A 14,071-nucleotide genomic window follows, 5' to 3' on the forward strand; every position below is an offset into this window, starting at 1 on the left:
TGAATTACAATATACTAAATAATTATTAGTTTTATTATTTTTTCATTTCCCCATATATTTTTATAATCAACAGCGAAAGTATTTTAATGTTTTGACAAATATTTTTAAAGGTCACAGAACAACTGTAATTTCTCCTAGAGATTAAAATTGCTTTGCATTAATAACAACCAGAAAAGAGCAGGAGTGGCTATACTAATATCCAACAAATTAGACTTCAAATGTAAAACAGTTAAAAGAGACAAAGAAGGACACTATATACTAATAAAAGGAACAATTAAACAAGAAGACATAACAATCATAAATATTTACGCACCGAATCAGAATGCCCCAAAATACGTGAGGAATATACTGCAAACACTGAAAAGGGAAATAGACTCATATACCATAATAGTTGGAGACTTCAACTCACCACTCTCATCAAGGGACAGAACATCTAGACAGAGGATCAACAAAGAAATAGAGAATCTGAATATTACTATAAATGAACTAGACTTAATAGACATTTATAGGACATTACATCCCACAACAGCAGGATACACCTTTTTCTCAAGTGCTCATGGATCATTCTCAAAGATAGACCATATGCTGGGTCACAAAGCAAGTCTTAACAAATTTAAAAAGATTGAAATCTTACACAACACTTTCTCGGACCATAAAGGAATGATGTTGGAAATCAATAATAGGCAGAGTGCCAGAAAATTCACAAATACATGGAGGCTCAACAACACACTCCTAAACAACGACTGGGTCAAAGAAGAAATTGCAAGAGAAATTAGCAAATACCTCGAGGTGAATGAAAATGAAAACACGACATATCAAAACTTATGGGATGCAGCAAAGGCAGTGCTAAGAGGGAAATTTATTGCTCTAAATGCCTATATCAGAAAAGAAGAAAAGGCAAAAATTCAGGAATTAACTATCCATTTGGAAGAACTGGAGAAAGAACAGCAAGCTAACCCCAAAGCAAGCAAAAGGAAAGAAATAACAAAGATTAGAGCACAAATAAATGAAATTGAAAACATGAAAACAATAGAGAAAATCAATAAGGCCAGAAGTTGGTTCTATGAGAAAATCAATAAGATTGATGGGCCCTTAGCAAGATTGACAAAAAGAAGAAGAGAGAGGATGCAAATAAATAAGATCAGAAATGGAAGAGGAGACATAACTACTGACCTCACAGAAATAAAGGAGGTAATAACAGGATACTATGAACAACTTTACGCTAATAAATACAACAATTTAGAGGAAATGGACGGGTTCTTGGAAAGACATGAACAACCAACTTTGACTCAAGAAGACATAGATGACCTCAACAAACCAATCACAAGTAAAGAAATTGAATTAGTCATTCAAAAGCTTCCTAAAAAGAAAAGTCCAGGACCAGATGGCTTCACATGTGAATTCTACCAAACGTTCCAGAAAGAATTAGTACCAACTCTGCTCAAACTCTTCAAAAAAATCGAAGTGGAGGGAAAACTACCTAATTCATTCTATGAAGCCAACATCACCCTCATACCAAAACCAGGCAAAGATATTACAAAAAAAGAAAACTACAGACCAATCTCTCTAACGAATACAGATGCAAAAATCCTTAATAAAATTCTAGCAAATCGTATCCAACAACACATTAAAAGAATTATACATCATGACCAAGTAGGATTCATCCCAGGTATGCAAGGATGGTTCAACATAAGAAAATCAATTAATGTAATACACCATATCAACAAATCAAAGCAGAAAAATCACATGATCATCTCAATTGATGCAGAGAAGGCATTCGACAAGATTCAACATCCTTTCCTGTTGAAAACACTTCAAAAGATAGGAATACAAGGGAACTTCCTTAAAATGATAGAGGGAATATATGAAAAACCCACAGCTAATATCATCCTCAATGGGGAAAAATTGAAAACTTTCCCCCTAAGATCAGGAACAAGACAAGGATGTCCACTATCACCACTATTATTCAACATTGTGTTGGAGGTTCTAGCCAGAGCAATTAGACAAGAAAAAGAAATACAAGGCATCAAAATTGGAAAGGAAGAAGTAAAACTATCACTGTTTGCAGATGATATGATACTATACGTCGAAAACCCGGAAAAATCCACAACAAAACTACTAGAGCTAATAAATGAGTACAGCAAAGTAGCAGGTTACAAGATCAACATTCAAAAATCTGTAGCATTTCTATACACTAGTAATGAACAAGCTGAGGGGGAAATCAAGAAACAAATCCCATTTACAATTGCAACTAAAAGAATAAAATACCTAGGAATAAATTTAACTAAAGAGACAAAAAACCTATATAAAGAAAACTACAAAAAACTGCTAAAAGAAATCACAGAAGACCTAAATAGATGGAAGGGCATACCGTGTTCATGGATTGGAAGACTAAATATAGTTAAGATGTCAATCCTACCTAAATTGATTTACAGATTCAATGCAATACCAATCAAAATCCCAACAACTTATTTTTCAGAAATAGAAAAACCAATAAGCAAATTTATCTGGAAGGGCAGGGTGCCCCGAATTGCTAAAAACATCTTGAGGAAAAAAAAACGAAGCTGGAGGTCTCGCGCTGCCTGACTTTAAGGCATATTATGAAGCCACAGTGGTCAAAACAGCATGGTATTGGCATAAAGATAGATATATCGACCAATGGAATCGAATAGAGTGCTCAGATATAGACCCTCTCATCTATGGACATTTGATCTTTGATAAGGCAGTCAAGCCAACTCACCTGGGACAGAGCAGTCTCTTCAATAAATGGTGCCTAGAGAACTGGATATCCATATGCAAAAGAATGAAAGAAGACCCATCTCTCACACCCTATACAAAAGTTAACTCAAAATGGATCAAAGATCTAAACATTAGGTCTAAGACCATAAAACAGTTAGAGGAAAATGTTGGGAGATATCTTATGGATCTTACAACTGGAGGTGGTTTTATGGACCTTAAACCTAAAGCAAGAGCACTGAAGAAGGAAATAAATAAATGGGAACTCCTCAAAATTAAACACTTCTGTGCATCTAAGAACTTCATCAAGAAAGTAGAAAGACAGCCTTCACAATGGGAGACAATATTTGTAAATGATATATCAGATAAAGGTCTAGTATCCAGAATTTATAAAGAGATTGTTCATCTCAACAACAAAAAGACAGCCAACCCAATTACAAAATGGGAAAAAGACTTGAACAGACACCTCTCAGAAGAGGAAATACGGATGGCCAAGAGGCACATGAAGAGATGCTCAATGTCCCTGGCCATTAGAGAAATGCAAATCAAAACCACAATGAGATATCATCTCACACCCACCAGAATGGCCATTATCAACAAAACAGAAAATGACAAGTGCTGGAGAGGATGCAGAGAAAGAGGCACACTTATCCACTGTTGGTGGGAATGTCAAAGGGTGCAACCACTGTGGAAGGCAGTTTGGCGGTTCCTCAAAAAGCTGAATATAGAATTGCCATACGACCCAGCAATACCATTGCTAGGTATCTACTCAAAGGACTTAAGGGCAAAGACACAAACGGACATTTGCACACCAATGTTTATAGCAGCATTATTTACAATTGCAAAGAGATGGAAACAGCCAAAATCTCCATCAACAGAAGAGTGGCTAAACAAACTGTGGTATATACATACGATGGAATATTATGCAGCTTTAAGACAAGATAAACTTATGAACCATGTAATAACATGGATGGACCTAGAGAATATTATGCTGAGTGAATCCAGCCAAAAACTAAAGTACAAATACTGTATGGTCCCACTGATGTGAACGGACATTCGAGAATAAACTTGAAATATGTCATTGGTAACAGAGTTCACCAGGAGTTAGAAACAGGGTAAGACAATGGGTAATTGAAGCTGAAGGGATACAGACTGTGCAACAGGGCTAGATACAAAAACTCAAAAATGGACAGCACAATAATACCTAATTGTAAAGTAATCATGTTAAAACACTGAATGAAGCTGCATCTGAGCTATAGGTTTTTGTTTTGTTTTGTTTTGATTTTACTATTATTACTTTTATTTTTTTCTCTATATTAACATTCTATATCTTTTTCGGTTATGTTGCTAGTTCTTCTAAACCAATGCAAATGTACTAAGAAATGATGATCATGCATCTATGTGATGATGTTAAGAATTAATGATTGCATGTGTAGAACGGTATGATCTCTAAATGTTGGGTTAATTTCTTTTTTTCCGTTAATTAAAAAAAAAAAAGAGAAGGGATAATTGGAGATGAAGGGATACAGACTGTACAACGGGACTGGATATAAAAACTCAGAAATGGACAGCACAATACTACCCAATTGTAATGCAATTATGTTAAAACACTGAATGAAGCTGCATGTGAGGTATAGGTTTTTTGTTTTTGTTTTTTTTGTTTTTTTTTCTTTCTATTATTGTTTTAATTCTTATTCTGTTGTCTTTTTATTTCTTTTTCTAAATCGATGCAAATGTACTAAGAAATGATGAATATGCAACTATGCGATGTTATTAAGAATTACTGATTGTACATGTAGATTGGAATGATTTCTAATTGTTTTGTTAATTCTTTTTTTAATTAATAAAAAAAGAAAAAAAGAAAAAAAGAAAAAAAAAAAGAAAAAAAATTGCTTTGCATTGTTTCAGCTCACAAGATCATTTTTACAGTCCTACACTACCACGCAAAGCTAGGACCACCTATGTTTTCCTATTGTCAACATTTATAATACATTCAAGTCTGTAACCTTAATTCCCAGTTTAGTTAGAGTTGGTACTCTAGTTAAAAGGAGTCAATACACATCACCTTTCTCTGGCTTCTTCATTTCTGAGTTTTTCATTTTATTCACCTTTCACTGCCTTGATTTTGTCCTCAGCTAATTTATTTTTATTTTTACAGGAAGGGTAATGGGCATTGTATTTCTTTGTCTCTTGCCTCAATCGTGGAAGAACGACCTGAAACCTTGGTAAGTGCCTGAGACATACTTTCTTCCCCTCAGATAGTTGAAGATAATCTTCTACACCCTTCTCATATGCACTAGATATTGCTTGGACAGTTTCTAAAAACAATTCTGATATTTCGTGCCTTGCATATGACTTTTTACTATTTGTATGCCCATGTGATTCTTCCCTAATTCTTGAAATTGAGCAATAATATTCCTGATTTTATGTACAATTCTATCGTGCTGCCTTTCACGAAACTCAACTATCTAGATCCCAAACTCATAGCACATTATTAGCAGAAAATCAGAACAGCCAACTGTATTATAATAAAGAACTTGGGTGGTCTTTGGAATTCCTGTGATAGGACTATGTTTGTTATACAAGATGGGCCTCTAGACCACATGTGACAGTTCATATGCTAAGGAGCCATACCTGAAGTCTTAAGGCAAGGCTATCTACACCAGAAAGACCAACTAAGTGATGGGGCTTTGAGTTACTTAACAGCCTCAGGGACAGCCTCAGGAGCCTCACAGACCTCAGGGGAGGAGAAGGACTGGAGACTGGGTTAACTACTTGGGCACTGATTCCACCAATCATGCTTACATAATAAGTACCTACATGAACTTTGGACATTCAAAACTCTTTTGTGTGAGCTTCCACGATTTATAAGATACATCCCTATGCCAGGATCTTCGGAAGTCTTGATTTCATGTGGAGAAGACATGGAAGCTTGCTTTTGAGACCCTCCCAGACCAGGCCATCTGCATCCCTTCTATGGCTTTTTACTTGTATTCTTTTATTATAATAAACTATAATCCTAAATGTAGGCCTTTCAGCAAGTTCCGTAAATTCTATGAATTCTAGTAGATTACCAAACCCAAGGAGATGGTGGAAACCCCAAATCTGTAGCCAAGTGTTGATACACCCGGGCCTCTGAGTTTGGACTAGCACCCAAAGGGAATCTTATAGAAGACAGCCCTTGACCTATGGAGTAATAATTGAATTGAGATGTGTTGCCATTGGAAGTGTTTGTAGTTACCACAGTCATTTATACTAACAGAAAGGGAAAGCAAAATATAACAAATTAAAAGCAGGCTAAAGAATAGAAAAAGCATTGAAGACTACAACTGTTCAAGTGTTTAGAAAAATTCAACGTTCTATATTGATTCATTCACCGAGTACAAGATTTCAAGCAACAAATACTTTTGACAATCCACATACAGTTACTAAATTCTGTATTCATTTACTTTGTAATTTGAACATTATAAATAATTTGTCAACATAAATTTAGAATTACTTTTTCATGTGTCAATTTTAAAAAAACCCTGATTTCCTAGAATGTTTTATTCCTTTATATTTCCACATATAATACATTTAGCAACACTTAGAAGTGACTCAAGAAAAGCAATATTTTTTAAAGTTGCTGATAAATTATGAAAGGTACTTTGTAAGAAATCATTCAAATGTTGATTTGGTTGTAAAAACATCTTTACTATTAAATGCTTTGAAAGCTTTCTATTACTATTTTTAGGGTTTTGCAAAATACAAACTCCTCTGTCCCAAATTAAATATGAAATCCAAGCCCTGAGCTTATCAGATAAGAAAAAACATCAATAGCAATTGAAAACTAGAATAATCATAATAAGTTTTGAGTTAAGTATAAAAATACTTTTTTGTCCCCTAATTTCAAGACTAAGGATAAAAATAAAACCATAGCTTATTCTTCACATTAACCACAAAGCAAACCACAGGTGGTGTGCATATATTCAGTGCAATGCATTTGTGGCAAACAGCCCTATTAGGCCTCAAAGTTCTGGCCTACTGAAATACTCCCTTGTCACAATGTATTGCAAGAATTAGGAAGAAGTAATTTTTATTGATAAGATTCAGAATCACTAAAAACATTTAATAAATTATCACTCAGAACTGAAACTCAGGTGATAAAGAATCCTACATAAATTGAGTAAAATATATGACTAGCCAAAAGCAAAAGAGCAAAAACAAAAAGAGTACACTCTCCACATCAGACTTTACAAATTTATTGGGTATTTGACATGATATAATCCCGCTCTAACTAATAAAGTCAAAGCAGCATTAAGAAGGACTTTCAAAGCAGCATTAAGAAGGACTTTTAGTAAAACCAATTCCAAAACTAGGCAAAGGGAAGATTTTCATTCTACTAAAAACAATAATAAACAATAATATTAATTAGAAAAGTGAGTTATTGAAAATACAAACTCTACTTAATTTCCAATAAAGTTATATGCATTTTACAATATTTTATACTAGATCCTTATTGTTAAACACTTTCCTCCTTGAGGCAGATAAGACATTCCTTCCTAAATTAAAAGCTAAAGAATTCACTTAAATGATACTTAACAAATCATCTATCATGTACTATAGCATATGCTAATTACTGATTGAAACTGAGCAATTTATCATTTCTTTTCATCCCCCTAAGTCAAATTTTCCTATTCACGCTTGTTCACCATTCATACTCACTTTATCAAATTGTTTTTAAATTTAAAATCCCACTCATCTAAACTAATCTGCTGGACTTACTTCCTATACTGAACATTTAATGTTTTTAGGTGGCATATTTTATGGAATATTTGTCAGCACTGAGAAAAAACAAGTAACAAAAAATGCAGTTGTCTCAAAGATTTTAAGTTAATTACCACAGAGTAGAAGCTAGCATACTTTAAATCTGTACTCAAAGTTAGATGACAACAAAGTTTCTAAATTCTTCAGTATTCTTAATCAATTTGGTTTGGGTGAATGATAAAAAATTGAACTTATGAAACAATGTTATGAAATAATGATGCTATATTAAATAGATAATAAAGTAATGATAAATAAACACAGCTATTAACAGATTAAAAAGAAAGTTAATCAAAAGATACGGAATAAGCATTCAACAAAATGTAATAACTTTTCATGATGAAAGTTCTCAGTGAACTTGGAATAGGAAGGAGCATAATCTATTAAATAGCACACACAAAAAAACACAGCTAAAATTGTACTTCATAGTGGCAAAGATCTCATCATTTCTATTCAACAGGGGATGGGAAGTCTAGCCACTGAAATAAGGCAAGAAAAGAAAGAAAAAGAACATAGACGGGACAAGATGGCAGCTTAACAATGTGCGCATTTTAGTTCATCCTCCAGAACAACTACTAAATAACTAGAAACAGTTCAGAACAGCTCCTGGGGCCACGTCAGTGACCGGACACATAGCATACCCCAGCCTGGACCAGCTGGACCAGCTGCAAGCCCCCCCAGAACCATGTCCCAAGCTGTGGCGGCTGGAGACCCTCCCGCACAGACTGCTTCCCAGAGGGGGAAAGGAAAGAAACTTTACCAGCAGCAGCAGCGGCGGCTGAGCCCAACCAAACGCCAATTGTGGCATTAATTACCAAATTGTGACTACTAAAAATAGGCCCCCAGCTCAGGTGAACCTGGTCAAAGCTGATGTCGCTCATTTTAGCCCCGGCATCAAGGGGGAAAAAAACAAGGAAACAGGTTTTTGTGTGGCTGTGTTTCTACAAAGGCTTGACTGCCTTTGGATACAGCGCCAGGGCTCCTCAGGCTGCAACTCCAAGCATAGGCAGAAACAAGCTCATTTGAGGGCTTGTCTGGAACCTGTGCCTTCCCCGGGGGAGAGGTGAAGCCCAACTCAGGTGGAATCCCTCTCTCAAGGAATTCAGACCCCAGGGTTACCAAGTTCTCAGTGAAGTCATTAAAACCAGCCTACAACCTCTCCTCTGTCTCCACCACACCCCCAGCATGGAGAGTCTGCCAAAGTTAAAGGTACCACATCATCTTATGCTGGTGGGACCTGCAGGCAGACAGGCACTACATACTGGGCAGGATAAGAAAAACAGAGCCCAGAGACTTCACAGAAAAGTCTTTCAACCTGCTGGGTCTCACCCTCAGGGAAAACCAACGCAGGTGACTCTTTCCTCCTGATAAGAGGCCAGTTTGGTCTGGGAAAATCTGGCTACGGTCTATAATACGTAAGTAGACCCTCCTAAGGGTGGGGTGGGGGGGGAGGCACCTTATAAGCAGGGCAAGAAACAAGAAAACAAGAACTGAAAAATTCTCCTCTGTTAAACAAAACTTAAGCTAGAGGTCCAGATAAAGCTGAACTGAATGTCAAAGAACAGACAGAGAACAAATTCATCCAGCAAGAAAACCCTAGATAAAAGAAGTGAAAGCAATCTCCAGAATAAACTAATTAAGGTAATTAAATGCCTAGACGCCAGCAAAAAATAACAAATCACACTAGGAAAATTGAAGATATGGCCCAGTCAATGGAACAAACCAACAATTCAAAGGACATACAGGAGCTGAAACAATTAATTCAGAATATACGAACAGACATGGAAAACCTCATCAAAAACCAAATCAATTAATTGAGGGAGGATATAAAGAAGGCAGGGAATGAACAAAAAGAAGAAATCAAAAGTCTGAAAAAACAAATCACAGAACTTATGGGAATGAAAGGCATGGTAGAAGAGATGAAAAAAACAATGGAAACTTACAATGTAGATTTCGAGAGGCAGAACACAGGATTAGTGAACTAGAGGATGGAACATCTGAAATCTGGCAAGAAAAAGAAAATATAGGGAAAAAAATGGAAAAATATGAGCAGGGACTCAGGGAACTGAAAGACAATATGAAGCGCACGAATATACGTGTTGTGGGTGTCCCAGAAGGAGAAGAGAAGGAAAAAGGAGGAGAAAAACTAATGGAGGAAATTATCACTGAAAATTTCCCAACTCTTATGAAAGACTTAAAATTATAGATCCAAGAAGTACAGCATACTCCAAAGAGAATAGATCCAAACAGACATACTCCCAGACATTTACTAATCAGAACGTCAGAAGTCAAAGAGAAACAGAGAATCTTGAAAGCAGCAAGAGAAAAGCAATCCATCATGTACAAGGGAAGCCGAATAAGACTGTGCATAGATTTCTCAGCAGAAACCATGGAGGCAAGAAGTCAGTGGGATGATATATTTAAATTATTAAAAGAGAAAAACTGCCAACCAAGAATTCTATATCCAGCAAAATTGTCCTTCAAAACTGAGGGGGAAATTAAAACATTTTCAGACAAAAAATCACTGAGAGAATTTGTGACCAAGAGACCAGCTCTGCAAGAAATACTAAAGGGAGCACTAGAGACAAATACGAAAAGACAGAAGAGAGAGGCGTGGAGAAGAGTGTAGAAAGGAAGACTATGAGTAAAGGTTAAAAGAAGGTAAGTTAGATATGACATATAAAATCCAGAAGGCAAAATAGTAGAAGAAAGTACTACCGTGCAGTAATAACACTAAATTTTAATGATTAAACTCCCCAATCAAAAGACATAGACTGGAAGAATGGATTAAAAAACAGGACTCATCTATATTCTGTCTCTACTCAAAGGACATGAGAGCAAGGACACAAATGGACATTTGCACAACAATGTTTACAGCAACATTATTTACAATTGCCAAGAGATGGAAATAGCCAAAATGTCCATCAACAGACAGGTGGCTAAACAAACTGTGGCATATACATACAATGGATTATGCAGCTGTAAGACAGAATAAAGTTATGAAGTATGTAACAACATGGATGGACCTTAAGGACATTATGCTGAGAGTGATTAGCCAAAAACGAAAGGACAAATACTGTATGGTCTCATTGATATGAACTGACATTAGTGAATAAACTTGGAATATTTCGTTGGTAACAGCAACCATCAGGTGATAGAAATAGGGTAATATTGGGTAGCTGGAGCTGAAGGGATACAGATTGTACAACAGGAATGAATATAAAAACTCATTCCCCAATAAATCCCCAATGCCCCGATAAATCCCAGAGTGATTTGATCAGTGAGTGGAAAAGTATTTGCAAAGTCCCCTTCGGGGAATGGTGAGAAGGGGAGAAAATTCAACCTCCCCAAGTTGAATTCCTGATATTCTCACAAGCTGTATGCACGACCAAAGCTATAGGCTGAGCCCCCAGTCCTGGGTTTTGTTCATATGAAACTTAACCCTGCAAAGGATAGGTCAAGCCTACTTAAAATTAGGCCTAAGAGTCACCCCTCTTTTGTTGCTCAGATGAGGCCTCTCTCTCCAGTCAACACAGCAAGCAAACTCACCACCCTCCCCCTGACTATGTGGGACATGATTCCTAGGGGTGTGGACCTTCTTGGCAACATGGGACAGAAATCCCAGAATGAGCTGAGACTCAGCATCAAGGGATTGAGAAAAACTCTAGAATGAGCTGAGAACCAGCATCAAGGGATTGAGAAAACCTTCTCAACCAAAAGGGGGAAGAGTGAAATGAGGCAAAGTGTCAATGGCTGAGAGATTCCAAACAGTCGAGAAGTTATCCTGGAGGTTATTCTTACACATTAAGTAGATATCACCTTGTTATCCAAGCTGTAATGGAGAGGCTGGAGGGAACTGCCTGAAAATGCAGAGCTGTGTTCCAGTAGCCATGTTTCTTGATGATGACTGTATAATGATATAGCTTTAACAATGTGACTGTGTGACTGTGAAAACCTTGTTGTCTGATGCTCCTTTTATCTACCTTGTCAACAGACAAGTAGAACATAGGGAATAAAAATAAATATTAGGGGTAACAAATGTTAAAATAAATTTAGTTTGAAATGCTAGTGATCAATGAAAGGGAGGTTATTTATATGGTATGTAAAATTTTTTTTCTGTTATTGTTTTATTTTTCTGTTGTCTTTTTATTTCTTTTTCTGAACTGATGCAAATGTTCTAAGAAATGATCATGATGATGAATATGCAACTATGTGATGATGTTGTGAATTGCTGATTATATATGTAGAACAGAATGAGCATATATTAGGAATGTTTGTGTTTCTTGTAATTTTTCTTAATTAATAAAAAATTTTAAAAAAAAGAATACAGATTGGAAAGGAACAAGTAAAACTCTGTAGATGACATGATTGTCCATGTAGAAAATCCTAAGGAGTCTAGGAAAAAAAAAACTACTAGAAACAATAAGTGGGTTTAGCAAAGTTATAGGACACAAAGGCAATATTCAAAAATCTATTACATTTTGATATGACATAAATGGAGAATGGGAAATTAAAATTTGAAAAATTATGGATTTACAAGAGCATCAACAATGTGAAATACTGACAGATAAATTTAACAAAAGATGCACAAGACCTGTATACTAAAAACTACTACACATTTTTTTGACATTAAATAAGGCCTACATAAATGAAAAGACATACAACATTCACAGATTGGAAGACTCAGAACTGTTAAGAAGTAAAATCTCAAATTGATCTATAGTAATTAATCTATGGTAATCTAACATAACTACAATCTTAGCTCAGCAGGCTTTTTTTTAAAAACTGATCATGTGATTCTAAAATTTACATGGAAATGCGAAAAGAAAAACAAAGCTGAAAGACCTGCACTGCCTGATTTCAAGACTTACAATAAAGCTACAGAAATCAAGACAGTGTGATATTGGCATAAGAAAGGTTATTTCGATCAATGGACCAGAATAAAATACCTAGACATAATTACATAAACCTGTGTATATATGGTCAATTGATTCTTTTCTACAGAAGTCTCAAAGTAATTCAAAGGAGAAAGGACATTCTTTTCAATACAATGTATGGTGTTGGAATAATATACTTTCTCACAGGCACATAAGGTCATAAAAATCAACTTCACACCAAATATAAAAATGAACTCAAAATGGGCCATTGAGTTAAATGAACAAGCTAAAACTATGAAACGACTATAAGGAAATAGATGCTTTTAAATCTTTGTGACCTTGGGCCAGGCAAATATATTTTAAGTAGGATATAAAAAAGCACAAAGCATAACAGAAAAAAATTAGAAACTGGACTTGATCACAATTAAAAACTTAATGTTTTGCAAAGATATTCTTAAGAATGTAGTTACTAAAACTCATATTCATTCTTAGTAGGGAATGCAAGATGTTACAAGACACTTCACAAAAACTGGCAGTTTCCTATAAAGTTAAACTTACATTTACCATATGATTCAGCAATCCCACTCTGAGATAGGAAACATATGAAAACATATATCCACACAAAAAGTTGTACGCACATGTTCATAGCAGCTTAATTCATAATAGCCAAAACTGAGAAAGAAGTTAATGAATAAATGTTGTTCTATCAATTCAACTAAATAATACTGAGCAATAAATAGAAACAAACTACTCATAAATCCAACGACATGGATAAATCTCAAAAGCATTCTGCTAAACAAACAAACAAAAAAACTAAATCAAAGGCCTACATATTATATGATATCATTTACAGGAAATCTTAGAAAAGGGAAAACAGAAAGATCAATGGTTGTTAGCAGTTAGAGATGAACAGAAGAGTTTGACTATAAAATGGTATAAGGAAACATTGGGGAGTTATGTAAATGTTCTTATAACATGACTGTGGTGATGATTAAACAAGCATATACATTTGTCAAAATTCAGATTCATAACGTGGAATTGGAATTAAACTGTCTATAAATTATACTTCATTAAAGCTGATTAAACAAAGACTAGTTCTACTGAGTTAAACTCTTGTTTAGAATACAGGGTCTGATTATAGAACATCATGAAAGGGTACTATAAAATTTCTTATTAATTTTGGTAGGGTTTTAAAATGTTTTTACAGATGAGGCCAAGGAACAACTACTAACACAAAGTAATCCCACAATTGTCTATGCAAAAACAGTTACATATAAATTATCTTTTCTCTCTTCAGCCATTAGTACCACTTCTAAACCACTTTGTTTAGGATTATTCTTTTCTGATGAGCAAACTACCAAAAAAAAGAACTGGGAAAAGAAAAGAAACAGTACTAGGAAAACTTATAGAACTCTAGAAAGAGAAGGAAACAAGACTCAAGGAAACTGGGTAACTTGCCTATTATAACCAAGCTGGTAGATGGTGGAGCCAAGAGAGTCACACTCAGACTGTCCTGCTCCATTTGCAGAGGTCTCATTCTTAATCATATAATATTACCTATTTTTGGAAATACTGTTGGTGGGAAACAAGAAGGTTAAAAGGAATTGTTCTAACTGTAGGCTGGAAAGGAATATTAGAAAGAACTAGTAAGCAAT

General features: G+C 35.2%; 2 protein-coding genes and 1 long non-coding RNA gene across 6 annotated transcripts in view; 2 read left to right on the plus strand and 1 right to left on the minus strand.

Moving 5' to 3' along the window:
• LOC143680755 (uncharacterized) overlaps positions 1-5,771 on the plus strand; it is a 79,798-nt gene extending 74,027 nt beyond the window's left edge. The window contains exons 6-7 of one of the 2 annotated variants that reach the window (XR_013174164.1): positions 4,895-4,961; positions 5,626-5,771. This is a non-coding gene — a long non-coding RNA (uncharacterized LOC143680755). The remainder of the gene's footprint in view (positions 1-4,894; positions 4,962-5,625) is intronic. The other variant, XR_013174163.1, reaches the window with a different exon arrangement.
• RNF2 (ring finger protein 2) overlaps positions 1-14,071 on the plus strand; it is a 670,080-nt gene that overhangs the window by 330,662 nt on the left and 325,347 nt on the right. The window lies entirely within an intron of this gene.
• The window catches only part of EDEM3 (ER degradation enhancing alpha-mannosidase like protein 3), a 101,131-nt gene that overhangs the window by 81,039 nt on the left and 6,021 nt on the right, over positions 1-14,071 (minus strand). The window lies entirely within an intron of this gene.

The sequence above is a fragment of the Tamandua tetradactyla genome, chromosome 4 (genome assembly GCF_023851605.1).
Source record: "Tamandua tetradactyla isolate mTamTet1 chromosome 4, mTamTet1.pri, whole genome shotgun sequence".
NCBI lineage: Eukaryota > Metazoa > Chordata > Mammalia > Pilosa > Myrmecophagidae > Tamandua > Tamandua tetradactyla.